At 43.2% G+C, this 20646-nt stretch overlaps 1 non-coding gene across 1 annotated transcript; it reads left to right on the forward strand.

The window, feature by feature from the left end:
- The first annotated feature begins 16205 nt into the window (after positions 1-16205).
- Positions 16206-16368, forward strand: LOC144696216 (U1 spliceosomal RNA). The gene has a single exon (XR_013580128.1). It is a non-coding gene; the product is annotated as a U1 spliceosomal RNA (small nuclear RNA).
- Positions 16369-20646: the final 4278 nt, after the last annotated feature.

Genomic DNA, 20646 nt, shown 5'->3' on the forward strand with positions numbered 1-20646 from the left:
GGCCTTTAGCAAGGAGCCACAACTATAACAAAATTGATATTCCCGATGATAGGGATTGTTTTTTTTTCCATGCAGTTTCTGTCTTGCTAGCTGCAGCACTTAAAATAGATGGATTTGGACAAACATTTATACACAGATAAGCCATGGCGAAGAAACATTGATCAGTTTTTGATTGAGATCAGTATACGCAGTTTACCATCCGTGAATTTTTGAAGGATCCTTGAATTCTGTCCTATCAGTCTTTGCTTTGAAGTCCATAAGGATCCAGATTGTTGCCATCACAAATACACAAAATTTGAAATGTCTCTGGAATATTGAAGAACACCTGATTTCAAAATTCTATTGAATAAAATGTTATAATGAATAATTGAATAAATGTAATAATATAGTTTAACACTGAGTGCATATCTCCACCATACATAATGTCCTTTTCATTTGTCCTTGTAGATGTTTTTCACGCCTTCCTCAGAGTCTTGATAATCTTTTGAATATTGTGGAGATCAGAAATGCTCAAGCGTGGACTAACCAAGATTCTGCAAGTTTACCAGAATTTCTGTCGTTCAATTCTATACTTCTACAAATAAATCCCAGTGTGGGGTTTGTTTTTTCTTATGCTCTCGTTAACTTTATGATCATTACTTGCAGGACTTGTAGTCAGTGACTCTAAAGGGGACGCAGGAGCACAGGTACCCGGGTGTACATGTACACACGTCATTAAAAGTGGCAGGACAAGCTGAGTGAGCAGTTAATAAAGCATACAGTATCCTGTGCTTTCTTGATATGGGCACAGACTACAAGAGCAAGGAGGTTATCTTGTATAAGACACTAATTAGACCTCAGCTGGAGCACAGCATACAGCTCTGGGCACCGCATTTTACAAAGGATGGGAAGGCATTGGAGAGAGTGCAGAAGAGGTTTACGAGAATTATTTCAAGGATGAGAGACTTTAGTTATGAAGGTAGATTGGAGTTGTTGGGACTCTTTTCTCTTTTGGAGAAAAGGTGGCTGAGGGGAGATCTCATTTAAGTATTCTAAATCAAGAGGGACCTGGACAGAGCAGATAGGGAGAAACTATTCCCAGTGGTGGAAAGATCGAGAATGAGGGGTCATAGATTTAAAGTAACTGGGAAAAGAAGAAAAACTAAATGAGAAAAAAAAATCACACAGTGAGTGGTTAGGGTCTGGAATGAACTGCCTGAGAGTGTAGTGGAGGCAGGTTCAATCAAGGCATTCAAGATGGATTATTGATTATTTGAAAAAAAAAACAAATGTGCATGGTTACAGGGAGAAGGTAGGAGAATGGCACTAGATGAAACGCTCATTCACAAAGCTGGTGCAGACACATTAAGCCAAATGGCCTCCTTTTGTGCTGTAACAATTCTGTGATTTATCTCTTCTCCCAGATCTCCTGTTATGGAACCCCACTTAGACACTGACCTTCCAACGAGCATGTGGCTTTCTTATTCTTCCCACTAAAATGTACGCTTCACACTCATCTATTATCTGGCACTTACATGCGCATCTTGCAAGTTCATTAATGTCTTCCTGTGATTTGTTGAGGTGCTGCACTGTATTAACTGCAACCCTTGCATCCCTTACAATTTCAAAATTTGCGGAATGCATTACTTTTAATTACCAACCCAAAATGTAATGGTAACAACACCAATCCCATCTTTTGCCAGAGTAACTACCTTTAACTCCTACAATGTTTCCTGTTAGCCAGCTTGCTAATAATTCTATCACTCTCAAACACGTCAAGGAATACTTATTAACGGAAAGATATGAGATTAAGGCAGCATTTAACCATCATATCTCGTGTCTTTCACCCCCATGAACTTCCTTTGGTTCCCTCTTACTACACCCAATCATGGGGTGAAGCTAAAGGAGGCTGAGGGACAACATGTCAACAGGTTCAGAAAACCTGAAATTAATCTATTCAGAAATGAAATGTGCACATGGTTTCAGCTTCTTCAAATCCGAGGATTTGTAAGTGGAAATCTAATGATAAGTATCCAACTGTTTTCAATTGAACCATGCTAAGCCCAGTGTTCTGACAAGTTGTATAATTAGGGCAGTAGAGAGGGCTCTACACTGTATAAGGGGTGGGAGGAGGGGTCATGTGAGAGGACATGTGGTAAATTAAAGGGAAACGACAGGGTAATAGAGCAGGGTAGCAATTTGAGTAATGGTAACCAGTGTGGCAGGAAGGGACAAGGGTGTACCTGCAGATAAGGCCAGAGATTACAAAAATGGTAGAAAAGACAAATTAAAGGCTCTGCATCTGAATGTGCGCAAGATTCAGAACAAAATTGAGGAATTGTGAGCACAAACAGGAGTAAATCTGTATGACCTGATGGCCAGTAGTTGGTTGCAGGGTGCCCAAGTCCTGGACCTGATTATGAAAGGGGATTTGACCCTTCAGAAAGACAAGAAGCTGGGGTCAGGTGGTGAGGTAGCTCTGTTAAATATGGATGATATTCCTACAATAGAGAGAGACACGACCTTAGCTCAATAAATATGATGCAAAATCAATTTGTGTAGAGATAAGAAATAGGAGAACTAAGAGGTCACTTGTGGGACTAGTTTATAGGCCCACTAACAGTTGTCACACTATAGGACAGAGTACATGGTAAAAAAATAAATGGTGTGTGTAAGAAAAGGACTGCAATAATCAAGTAATCTACATGTAGGAAAGATGTCTTGCTGCAATTTAGAGAGCCTTGGCAAGACTGCATCTGGAATATTGTGCACAGTTTTGGTCTCCTTATCGAAGGAAGGATATACTTGCCTTTAGATGGAGGCAACAGAGGTTCACCAGACTAATATAAAAACAAAAAACTTCACATGCTAGAAATCTGAAATCAAAACAGAAAATGCTGGAAATACACAGCAGGTCTGGCAACAACGAGAAGGAAACAGAGTTAACATTTTGAGTCCGTGAGACTTCTTCAGAGCTGGAGAGGTAAAAATGTGATGGGTTTTATGCTGTTGAAAAGATGTGGGGGAAGATGGTGTGCAGCAGGTGGAGCAAAGTAGGAGATGAGGAGAGATTAAATGACAAAGAGAGTAGTAATGATAGTATTAGAGACCAAAGCCGATGCTGGTAGCAGCAGAATGATTAGCCCTGTCTGAAGCAAGATGATGCATTAGTAGCAGAACAACGGTCAGCACTTCCTGAAAGCAAAACTTAACAAAAAGATACAGACTGGCATTTGGGGCTGGGTGGGTGGCGTCGAAAAAAAAAATCCAAATGGAGTACAGAGTTCGTGGTCTGAAGTTGTTGAACTCAATGTTCAGTCCAGAAGGCTGTGAAGTGCCTAAATCAGAAGATGAGGTGCTTTTCCTCCAGTTTGCTTGACCTTCACTGGAACATTGTGCAGGCCGAGGACAGAGGATGACAGCAAGATGGCAAATTGATACGGCAAGCGACAGAAAGGTTGGGGTTTATGCTTGTGGACTGAGAAAAGGTGTTCCGCACACCAGTCATCCATTCTGTTTTTGGTCTCCCCAATGTAAGCAGCGAATGCAATAGACTAAAGTGAATCAAAAGCAAGAGAAATGCTGCTTCACCTGGAAGAGGTGATTGCGGAGAGTGGTGGTGAAGGGGCAGATGTTACACCTCCTGCAATTTCATGTGAAGGTGCTGTGGGAAGGGGATGAGGTGTTGGGAGTGACAGAGTGGCCCAGGCTGTCAAATTGCACATTGCTCTCCTGGCCTTTGGATTCCTCTCTACCCCACCCTTGATTTCCCCACTTGGTGGAAGCTCCTCCACAAACAGATGTTGACACTCAGCTAGAGACACAAAAATAAACTACTGAACAATGAGAGAGGGGGGAGGGGGGGCAGAGAGTTAAAAAATGCTGACCAATGAGGGAGGGGGAGAAACCAATCCCAAGGTAAATACAGTAACATTTTCAAATGGCACACGATCAGACCTAAAAGCTGCAGGAATCCCCTCCAGTTTGAACACGATTTGCTCTGTTGCTCCTTTGGGGATACAATAAACTCTGGGCCACCGCCCAGACTCTGGAGCAAAAAGGCAGCAAACAGAACAAGAGTAGAAACGAAAGTCGGAGCTTCAGCCCAGACAAAGCGCAATTTTATTTCAACAATATCTCCAACTCCTGCACAAAAAAAAATGTTCTGGTGAACATTTCAATCATGAAGCGGCAGAGCCGCGGTTACATTGCGGAAGGGCTGGAAAATCGGATTTGCAAAAAACATTGGTGAATGGGGCAAAAAATGACGTTTCTCAAGTTAAGCAAAGGATTGATCGTATGATAATGGCGCAGTGTGTAAGGACAGGGAAACGTCAACAGAAACTGTAACACACACACACACACAACAAAATAGGTCGAGTTAACGTTTCAGATCGAGGTGGGATTTCATCAGAAGTGTTGAAAGATAGAAATGGAGGAGCTATTAAGTCAGTGGAAAGGGCAGGAAGAACAAAAGGGAAGGTCTATGCAGGACAGGGGAGATTAAATACTACAAGATTTCATGATGCAACAGCCAAAGAGAGTGGTAAATGGGTCTAGTTAGGAGGAGCAAAACTGTCCAGACGAGGCTATGTAACAACCACCTGAATGCAAAGAAGGTATAAAGAGACAAGACTAATCCAGCAAATCAAAAACTAGAACAAGATGGAGGCAGAGGTTATGATCTAAGATTGTTGAACCCAATAATATCAAAGCCAAATATTGCAGATGCTGAATCTAAGATTGTTGAACTCAATGTTGATCCCAGAAGGCTGTAACGTACAAGTTGAATGATGAGGTGCAGTTCCTCGAGTTAATTGAGCAGGCTTACAACGTTCCACAGAACAGTTCACCATGAAGTTATTATCGATATTCCACCATGTGTTAATTAAGTGACCATTGCAAGAAGGAAAACACCAATACCAGACTTTCCAATGTCTAACACAATCATATTTGTACAACATTTCAAATACCATAAAAGACTGTAATAAAACTAACCAACCCATTTCACAGGTATGTAAATACATAGCAGTACATGGAAAAAGGGAAACAAGAATAGATGGTATGGTGCAAGCAAGCAGCATGGAAGTTGCACCACCTCTGGACAACATGCTACACAGTGTCATGAAATGCATTGATCTTTTGTCTCCCTGGGTGCTAAATTTGCAGTCTGTGTAGATTGTAGTATTTAAAAGGTGCAGGGTGTTCCAATGCCTGTTACAATGTTTCCTGCCAAGTAACAAGGGTGGGACCCTATTGGGAGTGTTTTGATAGTTCCCCAGCTAAATTCAAGGGTCAGTGCACAGCTCTTCTTGAGGCAGTCAGTTTCAAGAAGTCAGCTTACAAGTGTCACAGACACAGGGACAGGAACAGGTCTCAGTCAATTTAAAGAAAGCTGTGGGGAGCAGACCTTAAGTGGGCTGTAGGCAGTGGTACTCTGCTTGGCGTGGCCATAGATCTGAAAGTATGCGTGTGAGCTAGTGTTTGACTGTACTGGGGAATCCAGGGAGAATGAATCTCAGAAGACGAGATTGAAACCCTGTAAGCTGGGCTATTGTTAAAGTGCAAAAGTGGGAGTGATTTTTGGAGAGAATTCCAAGGAGAGTTCTTCAAAGGCGGAGTTGGGAATGCCTCATGGGGCAGAGTTTTAATGAGATTGTTTGACTGGTGTTTACTGATGTCTAGGTGAGTTATTTAGAAATCCATGGGCTGTGTCTTGGTTGCCTCTGCCATTTACTCTGTAGTGTGGTGTGTTCGACCACAGTTCATCTGTTAATTCACATGTATCTCATACTTACCCTGAATGTTAGAGTGTAAGACAGATTTGAAAATGTTTTATCTTTCTGAACTTGTGTAGTAATGTTTGTTTTTGTTTGTTCAAAATCTAAGGAATCTCGTGGCTTTATTCCAAAAGAAAGTGTCTTGAATCTCAACCTTTATCTACAAAACGTTATTAGTCCATAACCGGATCTCCCCCCACATCCCAGGGTCTGGCCAAGGATTGTCACAACAGCAATGCCCAAATCTTATTCTGAGAAATGGCTGTGAACGGAGTGTGGAAAGAGTCAGAATTATAAATGAAAAGAAGGGACATTAATGAAGATAGAGCAATGTTTGGTTTAGAAACCAGGCCCACTCTTATATGTTGCAATGTATCCAACACAAACACACACACAGCCCTCCCTTCTAGCTGTTTTCTGGCTGGGACTCACTCTTTAGTCTCCTCTCTGCTCTAAATCACAATAAGGTAATAGCAATTATAGTCTCCACTTAAACATTCAAATATATTTTACTTCCTCGTCCTCCTCAAGTTACATTGATCTTAACCATTCAGTTTGCTTCCCTTTCCACAGATGCTGACTAAGTGTTTCCAAGAGCTTTCAGTTTTTTTTCAGATTCCCAGCATTTTGCTACATTGTTTGAGTGTATACGTGCGCGCACTTGCACATGGTGATTGTGTCATACAGGAGTAATGCAATTCCTTCTGGAGTCTGCAGTCAAATGAGAATGATGAGGCTTTGCTATTGATTTTATCTTGTCCATGATCAGTTGCAGGCCATCTGGAGCATGCAGGTTGACTCAGAGTGGCCAGGGCAGGAGTTTTCCAAGATGTTGTGTCTGCAGCTTCCCTTGTTTTTCCCGGTAAGTTCCTGGATTCCTGACATTCGACATAGGAGTGGGTACGTTGGTCATATAGTACATTTCCAATTGCACTACAGCCATCTCCAATGGATGTGCTGCATGGCTATTACCTTATGTGGTTAGAAGGATGCCCAACCATGATGAATGCTTTAGAGAAGGTGCAAAAAAGATTCATGACCATGATTCCAGGGCTGAGGAACTCGACGTGGTTAGATTAGAGAAGCTGGGACTGTTATACTAAGTGATGTGTGTCCCACACTTCTGTGCAATCGAACCATTCCTTAGCTGAAGCATTGATTCTTCATTTGGTTACACAACATTACAAATATCACTAAACCTCATGTCTCAAACCTGCTGCAGTCTTTGACAGAACCTCTAGCTCGTACATCTGGGATTAATGTATGGTGTATGTTAAAGTCAGTTACCCAACAGCTGGAATAGACCCAGGAACCAACCAGCTTCTTCCCAAAAAATATACTTTACTGATAAAAATTTGCAAAAAGAAAACAGTTCAAGTTTGACATCATATTTGAGATTGTTATCGTAAATTGGTCGTCAGTGTAGTCATTAGCACACTCAAGATTGTTCAGTAAGTGCTACCCAATCACGGAATCACATCGGACAGTTTTGCAAGTGTGGGCTGCTTGTGTACTCTGCCTATTATGAGCAACCAAAGGAACAGGCTGTTTGATTCCATCAGCTAATCGCTGAGACATATATGGCAGTAAAACTGCTTTTTAAGTGAAAAATATTGCTGCCGGTGGGCAGTAGGCATTTTATTTTCAATTGTGTGGTATTTTGAATCATTCATCTCTAGCATAGCTAGAATTACATTCTGCAATATTCTACAGGTTGAGTATCTGTTATCCGAAATCCTCGGGGCCAATCGCATTTCGGATTTCAGATAATTTTGATTTTCGGGATACCACGTATGGGACTGGGCCTACTTACATTACAATAGTCCAAGCCTAACTTGAATAAAATGGCCAGAAAAGTAAGATGTATCACTGAATAATAAATGCAGGGTACCTGTAATAGTACCCACCCATGGCAATTCTGCTTGTAGGAAAGGGTTCAGAGTGTCGATGTTCTCTCCTGGGAGGCATTCTTGACTAGTTCCCCCAGCTTCATTTGCGTCATCAACTTTGGCTTTTCTTTCATAAGTTTGTCTTTTGATTGACGTTATTTCTTGCTCACTTATAATTGCACGTTATTCGGGTGCATATATCAACCTGTCACACATCTTAAGAATATCATCCACTGGCACTTTCTCTACTGGGTTCACTCATCAACACTGTATTTATCAAGTTGGTCTTGATGTAACACCATTCCTGCAATCTCCCTGTCAGTCAAAGAATGAACATTGGGAGCATTTTTAACGGTGTTAAACACTTCCTCAATATCCTCAGCCTCCAGTGTATTCACACATTCCATTCATATGCATCTTGAATACTCAAGGAGCTAGTTTACCAGAATTTTTTCCCTTGTTCACATGAGTCTTCAAAGTTCTTTGTCAATATTATCGTTTCGATGAACAACGTTGCAGGCCAAAGGTTGTCCCACCGTTGGTCGGTGTCTTTATCAAAAAGGCACCACACATTAGCAGATACATAGATGGTGTCAGGGGGAGCTGGTGGTATAGTGGTATTGTCACTGGATTAATACTCTAGTGACCCAAGGCAATGCTCTGGGGACCCAGGTTGAAATCCCACCAAGACAGATGGTGAAATTTAAATTCAATCAAAATGTGGAATTTAAAGTCTGATAATAGCCATGGAACCATTGCTGATTGTTGTAAAAACCCATCTCGTTCACTAATGTCCTTTAGGGGAGCAAACCTGCTGTCCTTGTCTGGCCTCCATGTGACTCTGAACAAGGACAATAAATGCTGGTCTAATCAGTGATGCCTACATCACATGAATGAATTTTTTAAAAACTGTAAACTCCTTTTGGATGCCTTCCACCCCCCAGGCCTCTGTCATAGCGCCAAATATACTATTCAAGAAGGAGTCTTTATATTTACATTTCATGATCCGAAAATTACTTTGGTCCATTGACTGAGTTAATGACGTTACTTTGGGGGAAAAGTAAACAGCGAAAACATTGTTCTTCACCAAGAATTCAGCAGGAGAATGTGCTTAACCATTGTCCAGGAGAAACATGATTTCACAGCTCCCAACGTGCCTCTGGTACAAAGTGGTTGTGAAATCAATCAGAAAACATGTCCCCGGTTACCCTCATTGGCAGAATAGTGAACAGGTAATGTCCGAATCCTTTTGAAGCATCTGGGACGTTTGCTCTTCCCAATTACAGACAATTTACATTTGCGTGTGCTGGCTGCATTGGCACAACCAAGGACAGTCAGCCTGTCCTTAGCACCCTTAACACCTGTTGGTGCACTCTCCTCAGCCGCTTTTAGCATTTTCCTCGGGATGTATCACCAGACCAGAGTTGCGTGTTGATCACTGAAACAATTGGTGAGGGTGCGGTTAAATGGGGCCAGAGATAGCAGTCACAGATGAGGCTGTGATGGAAGGAGCAGTGGATGGGTGCAGAGCCCGGGAGGGGGCAACATTCAGACACAGGCATTCAGCGTTTCGACAGGCACTGGCGGAAATTTCCCCACAGTCAGTCCGCCTCTGAGGGACAGTCAGTAGCCCTGAACAAAACTACTACGCGGGAACACGGGCCTAGCTTTTGACATCCTTTCCTTTTGCCCAGGAAGCTTCATTTTTGTCACATCATTGTCCCACTGTACATTCTGATACTGAGATGCATGTCTTCCAATTAGCACACTCCGATTTTAAAGAAAGCCTGACTGTATAGATAATTCCACCTCCTCCACCACCATCACCCCACCCCAACCCAAGTAATTCAAACCCAAAACATTGAACATTGATCTGGTTCAATTAATGGGTAAATATGGTCAAGTAATGACATGTAATATTTGATATTTGTTGAGCAAGGTGACTTGTGATCCTCAGCAAGTAAACATTGCAGAATCATTGGCGGCATTTTAAATTGCAGAAAAAATGTAAGGAGCATTTGGTGAGCACCCTGGCCAGGAGCCTCTTAGACCTGAGTACCGTTTCTACCCAGTCTCCTCTCTCTGAGGACCCATGTGAAGCTGGTTTGCCAGTCAAAACCCAGCTCCCAGCTTCACATCGCAATGCTGGTTATAATCCAGCATCATTTTGGTAATTGTCCTGGGTTACTAGCTCAAAATAACCTGATGTAGTTCCTCTTAATGTGGACCTGTGCTGAGATTTAGGTGAGAAAGGGATTCAATGTCAGTGTGAAAGGCTGATGAGTCAGATGGGGTACAGTGTCTGTGTGAACTGGGTCCAGAGGAGATAGGATACTTGGCGTAACTGGTGAGCTAATTTTAGAGAAGCGGTATTTGTTGATAGTAGAAATGTCACGTTGTCTCTCCCATTTCTAACAAAATCTTAAATCCAATAATTCTGAAGTATAAAAGGAATTAAAATTGTGAATTCTTTTCTGCAGGACAGGCCCCAATGAAATGCACATTTGAGGTTCCTGATCATGCTTTTGTTTATTTATATTTTCTTTGAACCTACATACGAATTAGGAGCAGGAGTAGGCCACTCAGACCCTCGAGCCTGTTCTGCCATTCAATAAGATCATGGCTGATCTGAATGTAACCTCAACCCCATATTCCTGCCTACCCCCGATAAACTTTTATCTCCTTGTTATTCAAGAATCTATCTACCTCTGCCTTAAAACTATTCAAAGACTCTGCTTCCACCGTCTTTTGAGGCAGTGAGTTCCAAAGACTCACCACCCTCTGAGAGAAAAAAAATTCTCACCTCTGTCTTAAATGAGAGACACCTTATTTTTAAACATTGACTCCTAACTCTAGATTCTCCCACAAGACGAAACATCCTCTCCACATGCACCCTGTCAAGACCCCTCAGGATCTTAAAGGTTTCAATTAATTCACCTCTTACTCTTCTAAATTCCAGTGGATACAAGCCTAACCTGTCCAGCCTTTCCTCATAAGACAGCATTCCCATTGCTGACATTAGTCTAGTAAATCTTCTCTGAAATGCTTTTAATGCTTTTACGACATTCTTTAAATAAAGAGACCAGTACTGAGCACAATACACCAGATATGTCTCACCAGTGTTCTGTACAACTGAAGCACAACCTCCCTACTTTTGTAATCAATTCCCCTCACAATAAATGATAGCATTCTATTAGCTTTCCTAATTACCTGCTGTAACTGCATACTAACCTTTTGTGATTCATGCACAAGGACACACAGATCAATCTGAATCTGAGCTCTGCAATTTCTCACCATTGAGATAATAAGCTTCTTTTTTATTCTTCCTGCCAGAATGAATAATTTCACATTCTCCCACATCATACTACATTTGCCAGATCTTTGCCCACTTAACCTATCTGTGTCACTTTGTAGCCTCATTACATCCTCTTCACCATTTACTTTCCTACCTATCTTTATGTCATCAGCAAATTTACCAACCATTCCTTTGGTCGCTTCATCCAAGTCATTTATCTAAATTGTAGACAGTTGAGGCCCCAGCACTGATCCCTGTGGCAAACTACCCCTCACATCCTGCCAACCATAAAAAGGCCCATTTATGCCTACTCTCTGCTTCCTGTTAGCCAGCCAATCTTCTATCCTTGCCAACATGTCACCACCTGCACCATGAGCCTTTATTTTCTGTAACGACCTTTGATGTGGCACTTTAGCAAATGCTTTCTGGAAATCTAAGTACAGTATATCCACCGGTTCCCCTTTATCCTCAGCACATGTGCTTCCTTCAAAAACTCTAATAGATTGGTTAAACATGATTTCCCTTCTGCAAAACCATGTTGACTCTGTCTGATTGCCTTGAATTTTTCTAAGTGCCCTGCTATAACATCTTTAGTAATAGCTTCTAACATTTAACCCATGACAGATACTAGGCTAACTGGCCTATAGCTTCCTGCTTTCTCTCGCCCTCCTTTTTTGAATAAAGGAATTACATTTAGTATTTTCCAATCTACTGGAACCTTCCCCAAATTTAGGGAATTTTGGAAAATTAAAACCAATGCATCAACTATCTCACTAGCCACTTCTTTCAAGGCCGTAGGTTGAAGTCCATCTGGACCTGGGGATTTGCCAGCCCGCAGCCCCAACAATCTGCTCAATACCACTTGCCCGGTGATTATAATTTTCCCAAGTTACTCCCTTCCTTCCATTTCCTGATTTACAGCTATTTCCAGGATGTTACTTGTGTCCTCCATAGTGAAAACCAAAGCAAAATATCTGTTTAATTCATCCACCATCTCCCTACTTTCCATTATCAAATCCCCAGACTCACTCTCTAAAGGACCAATGCTCACTTTCTTAACTCTTTTATTTAAATATCTATAGAAATTCTAACTATATGTCTTTATATGACTAGCGAACTTTCCCTCAAACTCTAATTTTTCTCTCCTCATTATTTTTTTTGTCATTTTTGCTGTTCTTTATATTCTTTCCAATATTCTGACCTGCCACACGTCTTTGCGTAAGTATATGCTTCCAAGTGAAGATTTTTGTTTACGCCATAAGTTACAAAACCTGTTTTCACGCAAGGAAATGTTCTTGAGGATACAGCACTTTTGGATTCTATCCAAGTTTTGACACTGGTTCAATGGGAGATAATGAACGAAAAGATAAGACAACATTGTTAATTTGCACTATGTTAGGCTAGTTAATCAGTGCGCTGTCTTTCACACATATCGATTATGCTCCAACCCGGAAATGAACTGCTGACCCTGTGATCACAAAAACTCCATTCCTGTAACATTGTCCAGCTTTGCACAGACTTCAGCCCTACCGACACACTCAGCCATCACTCTGACTCCAGTCCTGACTATTACAATGTTCTCATCGCCAGTAACCCGCCCACCGCCCAACATAAACTTCAGTTCATCTGTAACACTACCGCTTATATCCCATCTCTTGCCAAGTCCCTGTTACACATCACCCACGTCCTCACTAGTCTACAGGGGAACAAAGCGAGTGGCCTGTCAGATCTTCAGTCAAACGGAATATCTGTCTCTGCTTCCCGCCACACTTACAGACACTAGTCCTTGTATATGGGAGCTAATGGCAGTGGCCTTCCTTTGCCTAACTTATCTAAACCTGTCATAATCTTGTCCACCTCTATTAGACCCACCACCTTCGCTCCAGGGAGAACAAGCCTAGCTTCTCCAACCTAACCTCAAAACCAGTGGGGGTTAACCCCAGGGCCACCCAGCAATTCAAAGAGAAATTTGGGCGGCACAGAGGGGTGGGACAGAAAGGAAGGGAGAAAAAGAATTCTCTTTTTGAAAAAAAAATATTGAAGGAGACAAACTGAGTGAAGCGTTGAGAATGCCTTGGGAACAGCCCAGGACTGTTTTGCAGTGAGGATGGCTGAGTTTTGGAGAAAGCAAAATGAGGAGACAGCCTGAGAGGTGAGGGAGTGGCGCCACCAAATGGGGAATATCCATACTGCAGGCAGCATTCCCTCAGCGAAGTCTGCTGAGCGAGTCTGCCTCACACCCCATCACCCCCACGACCACATCGTGACCTCCAATAAAACCCTTGCCGTGTCCCCACTAACGTTATCCTGAACCCCAATAATACCCCGGTGCTCCCAGGAACATTATCATGAATCCCAATAATACCCCGGTGCCTCCAATAACATTATCCTGAACCCTAATAACCCCCCATCCCAACAACATTACCCTGAACCCCAATAATCCATCAGTGCCCCCAAAAACATTTTCCTGAACCCCAATAACCCCTGCCCCCAGTAACATTACCCTGAACCCCAATAATTCCCCCAGTCCCCACTAACATTACCCGGAACCCCAATAACCACCACTGTTTCCCCACTAACATTATCCTGAAAACCAATAACCTCCACATAAACCTCAATAATGGACCTTTTAATTCTCTCCTTGGATGCGCCCCAGGGCTCTAATCACCTCTCCTGGAGACAAAAAACTACATCAGAAACAACAGAAAATGCTGGAAAATCTCAGCAAGCCTGGCAGCATCTGTGGAGAGACAGACAGAGTTAATGTTTCGAGTCTCTATGACCCTTCTTCAGAGCTGCATTTAGCTTTTACAATAAACAACATCTTTGTGACTCCAAAAACTTCCTCAGCAACCTTACCCCAACCACCAAGTTCTAACTGTTGCTCCAAGCGGGAGAGCCTGGACAAACTGCTATCGCCTGACAAACTGACTAAGGCCCTTGAGTCCTTCGAGAAGTGTAAGACTCCCGGAAGCAATGGCTTACCGGCTGAGTTGTATTCGGCTCTGTGGGACTGGATCGGCCCAGAACTGCTAGAAGTGTACGAGAGTATGCTCCTGGCCGGCAGCATGTCAGAATCCATGAGGAAAGGCATCATCACCCTCATCTACAAGCACAAGGGGGAAAGGGAGGAAATTACAAATTGGGGACCCATCTCACTGTTGAAAGTGGACTATAAGATTCTGTCCAAGGTCATCGCCAATCGGGTCAAGTCTGCTCTGGAGTTGGTGATCCACCCTGACCAGACCTGCACTGTGCCCGGCAGGAAGATCTCGGACAGCCTTGCACTGCTCAGGGATACGATTACCTATGTACAGGGCAGGGGTGTGGATACCTGCCTCATCAGCCTGGATCAGGAGAAGGCCTTTGACAGAATATCACACACCTACATGGTGGATGTGCTCTGCAAGGTGGAGTTTGGGGAGGGAATCCGCAACTGGATCCAACTGCTCTACACTAACATCAGTAGCGCAGTCTCAAATCAATGGGTGGGAATCAGAAAGTTTTCCAATTAAATCTGGAGTCAGGCAGGGCTTCCCTCTCTTCCCTGTTCTGTTTGTGTGTTGCACAGAACCCTTTGCTGAGTCCATCAGGGCATAAGAGGAGTGACGATCCCAGGCAGTGGAGGCACTCAGATCAAAGATTCCCTGTACATGGACGATGTCACCGTCTTCTGCTCGGTTCTGCTGTCGGTGCGCAGACTGATAAACATCTGCGACCAGTTTGAACTGGCCTGGGGAGCCAAGGTAAATCATGGGAATAGTGAGGCCATGTTCTTTGGGAACTGGGCTGACTGATTCTTTGTCCCCTTCACCGTCAGGTCAGACGTCCTGAAGGTGCTGGGGATATGGTTCGGAGTGACCGGGGCATGCATTAGAAACTGGAAGGAGCGAGTGTCTATGGTGGAAAGAAAACTGGGCATGTGGCAGCGACTCTCCCTCTCCATTACGGGTAAGAACCTGGTCATTAGGTGTGAGACACTCTTGCTGTTGCTGTACGTGGCGCAGGTCTGGCCCATTCCAGACTCCTGATCACCTGAGCCATCTTTCACTTTATCTGGAGTTTGAAAATGGATCGTGTCCACAGGGACGCGATCTACAAGCCTCAAGATAACGGGGAGAAAACGTGCTCAACATCGCCCTCATCATGATGGCCACCTTTGTGTGCGGCTGCATCAAGCTGTGTGTAGAACCTGGGTACGCAAACACCAGGTGTCACTCCGTGCTGAGGTTCTACCTGTCCCCAGTGTTGGGAAGGATGGGTCGGGCTACGCTGCCGCGGAATGCTCCAAGTAGTTGGACCATGCCGTACCACCTGTCCCTGATGGAAAAATTTATGCAGAGAAACTTCTTTGACCACAAGTCCATCAGGCAGTGGTCGGCACGTAACGTTTTAGAGGCCCTGCAGGAAAAGGAGATGTTGGATCCTTTCCGATGGTTCCCCGAGCAGACTGCCAAAGTCATGTGGCAGAATGGTTCATCGCCAGAACTTTCCAAGAGGCACCAAGGTGCCTCCCAATCAGATCCTTCCTACACACCAGGAGTCTCACCCTCTCTGCACCTTGCCCTTGAGGTGGCTGTGTGTGGTAGGGGGTTGGCAAGAGACTTTTGCTCACCTCCTTGTGGATTGTGCCTTTGCAAAGAAGGTCTGGAGAGAAATGCAGTGGTTTCTGTCGAGGTTCATCCCGAGCAGTGCTGTGACACAGGACTCTGCTCTAAGGGCTGTTCCCAGAGCCACACACCGAGACAAACACCAATTGCAGCTGGAGGATCATCAACTCAGTGAACAATGCTCTTTGGTCTGCACGAAACTTGTTGGTCTTCCAGTGCAAAGAGTTGTCCCCGACCGAGTGTTGTAGACTGGCACATTCCAAGGTCCAGGACTATGTGCTGAGAGACACACTAAAGCTTGGGGCAGCCGCCGCAATGGCGCAATAGGGAAGGGTCGCTGTCTAAGACCTTTCTGCCATAGTGCACCAAGAGACTGGAAATTGGATCGACCCCTCAGGCTGAACGGCTCACATTGAATGTATGCAGTGAATACTAAATGTATCATAATTGTATTGAAGCACCTCAGAGTGCAACAGGATGTATGTTGATAACTCCAATACCATTGCACTTTCCGACTGTCTGTAATGACCATATTGTAATGACTGTAATATTCATTGATTGTATTGAAGCAGCTCGTGATCCATGTCTAAAAGTTGAATTTGATACACTTTTTGTGATGGCGATTTAGAAATGTTTTGTAACGTTCTTCCAGATATTTAATGAATAAAGTATATTTGTCCAAAAAAGAGATGGTTCTCCCAGGACGAGGTCAGCCCATTGCACTTCGAGTGTGCTGACACCTGCGATGTCCCCAAATGCGGGATTCTCGACTGTAAAATTTGTGGGAGCGGGAGGACTGCATTTGCGCTCTCCTCTGATTAACTAATTAATGTCAGATTTTACTGTAACATATTTCTTCACCAACAGAGACCGCTGTTGCATGTACTACAAAGTACTCGAAAAATTAACACATACAGGACACATGTATATAGAGAAGCAAATAATGTTAACGTTTCGAGGTCCAAGATCGCCAACATCCGCAGTGTTTTGCTTTTATTTTAACGTTGGCATTTGAGGTCGCTCTGCACTCACTGCATTTATCATGATTTCCTCTCTGCTTGTGTACCAGCGTTCAACGGCCAGCAGAGGGTGGCATAAGCAAGAGAAACGGTTTTTAGGAAGAGACGCTTTTGAAATTCATTCACCCAGAAACAAATGATTCCCCCATTGCAGCAGCGAGCTGCTTCTAAAATGACTTTAGGCTTTTAAATCCCAATGCCAAATCGGCTCAGGAAATGACCTTTATCATTTTTCTTTTATTATTTATTCAATTCCCTTTTGAACAGCATTTGGTTCACAGAATGTGAGGGGGCAAGATAATGTCATTGTCGGTCTACACAGGCTGAACACGTCAGGATCAACAGCAGAAGAGCTAAAGGATCCCCAAAAGATATTGGGTGACTGGTGCAGAATCAGGTTCAACTTCTGGCTTCATCAATTAGAGTTCATGTCATTTCGACAACACCCTCCATGCCCAAATATCCGTCCCTGGCCTGCTGCAATGTTCCAGTGAAGCTCAACGCAAACTGGAGGAACAGCACCTCATCTTCCGATTAGGCACTTTTCAACCTTCCGGGGCTTAACATTGAGTTCAACAACTTCAGGGCATGACCTCTCTCCCCCATCCTTAGCCCCTTTCCGATCCCCCTTTTTTCTAATAATTTGTCACTTTTAAAATATATTTTCCTTTTCCCAACAATTTCTATTAATGTTAAATTTATTCCCATCCATTGTTTTATCTCCACCTTTTAGCCTATTTCGATCCCTTCCCCTCACCCCACAGCCACTCGGACCATTTGTCACTTCCTCGTCTTGCTTTCTACCCTTAATGTCACCATTAGCACATTCCTTAGGTAATATCATTACCATGAAAATCCTTTGTCCCTTTGTCTATGACATGTTTGGCAATCTCTTTTTTGCCTCCACCTATCACTGGCCCTCCATCCAGCTTCACCTGTCCCACCCCCATCAACCAGCTTATATTTCACCTCATTTCTATTTTTCTTTAGTTCTGATGAAGAGTCACACGGACTCGACACTACAACTGTATTCATCTTCGTCGATGCTGTCCGACCTGCTAAGTTTTTCCAGCTATTTTTGGTTTTTTTACAGAATCCATAGACCACTTCATCAGCAGGTGCAGAGAAAAGGGGACGTTCTGTGATTTTTCAAATGCAGAGCTAGCAGGCAGAATTGTTGAGTTGGTGATCACATCCACTCCCATGGAAGGATTCCAGGAAGATCTGTTAGACAAGCCGAAAAGGTGTAGCATTCAAGAGCGGCTGAAGAGGATGGATGTAAGTACAAAGCGATCCTCACAGTTTGATGAAACTTACAGGTCCAAAGTACAACCCAGTTGTTGAAGCACTCACTAGGAAACCCAAACCTAGCAGGACATGTGGAGGGTGTAGCCTTCTGCATGCACCAAGGAAATGCCCAACTTTTCATCGATTCTGTAAGGCATGTGGCAGAAAGGGCCGTTGGCAGAGGCTGTACACTTGAGCAAAGGCTAATGCAGCTACAAAGAGCCGTGCGCTGATCCAAACAACCTGCATGCAACAGGTACTTTTCAGCAATGAGGATGGCCAGCTGGTATCCCACCAGAAACATATACACGAAGCGATTGACAAACAAGAAAATGACGATGTGCACAATGATATGGAGAGTGAAGAGCACCTATTTCACACCGTCAATCTTGTGGAAAGCATTGATGCCATCTCACCATCTGAAGTGTTTGCCAAGATTCGAATTAGCTGCCCTAAGAAAGTTGGTAAGGATTCATTATTGGTCAAGATTGACACAGGGGCAAGTGCCAACATGCTACCTCTACTAATTCTAAAAGACACATATCTGTAGACATGGCAAAACCAACTGCTGTGAAACACTCAGCATACAACATCTCACAAATTCCATTTGCAGGATCATACTCCTGGACTGTAAGTACAATCAATCCTCCTGGTGACACAGATGTTCTACATTATGGAGACTAAAGGCCCAGAGTCCCTAGGTGTACCAGCATGCCATGACCTCACACTAGCAACAATCCATGGAATCAATCAGACCTCACAAGGCAGATCAAACTCAGACACTACACCTGTCACCTCAGCTCATGAACTAAAATCGAAATATCCAGGATATTTAGACATAATTGTCAATTAAAAGTGAGCTGCAACATTATGCTTGCAGGAGAATGCAAGTCTATCAATTGATCCAGAACAAGTCTGCAAGTCAGTCAATTGATCCATAGCATTTTGTGCAAAACAAATGCTAGCAGCTACAAGAAGAAATGGTGAAAGGTGACACTACAGAAACTGTGGAATACGGATGGCCTGATTCAAGTCAGTATCGCCACGAGCAGATAAGATCATTTTGGCCATATTGGGACAAGTCAGGCACCTCCCGGTAAGTCATTTCTAAAGGCAGGCAGCTCATCAAACTGGAATCTTTATGACCTGATATTAGCTTGATCTAATGGCCCAGATGAATGAATGATTTGCACAGTGAAATCCCTAATTCTCAAATGTAGACAGACCAAGCAAGATCTACCCATTGCAATGTTACATCCAAGAGTGACACCTTTAAGTGGAATTATTCTATAACTGGCACAGATTTTGTTTGGCCGACCAGTGCATACCAATTTACGGACTCTTACCCATCCTACTGTCTCAAAGACTAGAGAGCAACTTTTAAAACTGTGAGAGAAGACGGCCAATGTCTTGATAAAAATGTGGGTACAGAGCTGCCAAGTTTACAGTTGGAACAATTTCACGTCCAGGGGCCCACAGAAGGGTACATGGCAACCAGCCGAGGCGTCAAAGATTGGTTCAAAACCAGGGTCCTATGAAGTCATGACACAAAAAGGCACAATGGTGAGACGTAACTGAGGAGAAATCAGATCTATTCCAGCTCCTCAACCACCGTGCATTCCTATTGCATTTAGGAAAAGATCCCTAATGAAACCAGAAACAAAATGCAAGTCTCACAATCGGACAGGTCACTGTGAGCAATTAAATACACCTCCAGATAAAGTTACCATCATAGGATCTGGGCATACCTGCAGATTGCCCTTACCCTTCAGGGACTCATAGATTTATCCATTCGATATGCTCATGTTATACCATTAGGTATCTAAACATGAACAAGTATTGTAAGTAGTTACACTTCTTTGGAAGGGGTTAAAGTACCTTTGAAAAGGGGGAATGCTGTAATATGTCTTTAAGAGATAGCTGCCTATCATCGCTAGAAGGGTAGTGTGTCATGCAATCTAGCTTTAGTTTCACTTTTGATATTGAGCAGAGCACACAACAGACATTTCTGCTGCTGATGCCTTCAATATTTCTATCCATGTATATCTGTCCCCATGTTCCTCGCCTCAATAAATGAACCCACAGCATATTTACACAATCACTTATGTGCAATTGATGCCTTTATATCATTGTAAAATCACCGACATGGAGTACAAGATAATGTATGTGTACAGGCGAGCAAGGCTCCCCATCAGCACAGGCTGTGTCTGCCCGGTGTCCCTATGTGGTTCACAGAGTGAATGAGGGGGAGAGAGCGCTGTGTAAGATAATGTACAGGTGAGTGAGCCTCTGTGCAGCAGCTCAGTGTCTGGTTTTCCTCAATGTTTGTGCATTTTCCCCTCAATTATTTTCTGTTCTGTCATTTAATTTTCCTTTCCCCAGACAACGTACCAGAGAATGTTTGATATGAAACGAGAATTGTAAATCTATTTGTAATCTGTTTGTGAGCGTGCTGAAGTACCTGAGAATGTCATAGGCTGCATTAAACAAAATAGATTTGTGTTGCACTTTATGTGATGTCAGATTGGAACTGTCTTGTAATTTACCTTAACTTTATGAATAAAGTTTATATTTTGAAAACAATATTTTACAGTTTCTAGTACCTGTCGAACAGGAATTGACGTTTATCTCGGTGTGCGTCCCTGGGAACAGCCTGTAGAGCACAGGGTCCTGTGTCACGGAACTGCTCAGGAAGAAACTCGACAGAAACCACTGCATCTCGTTCCAGACTTACTTCGTAAAGACACTTTGCAGCATTTAATCTGTCCTGTTTTCTATTTTATCATA

Source organism: Cetorhinus maximus, chromosome 21 (assembly GCF_964194155.1).
Source record: "Cetorhinus maximus chromosome 21, sCetMax3.hap1.1, whole genome shotgun sequence".
Lineage (NCBI taxonomy): Eukaryota > Metazoa > Chordata > Chondrichthyes > Lamniformes > Cetorhinidae > Cetorhinus > Cetorhinus maximus.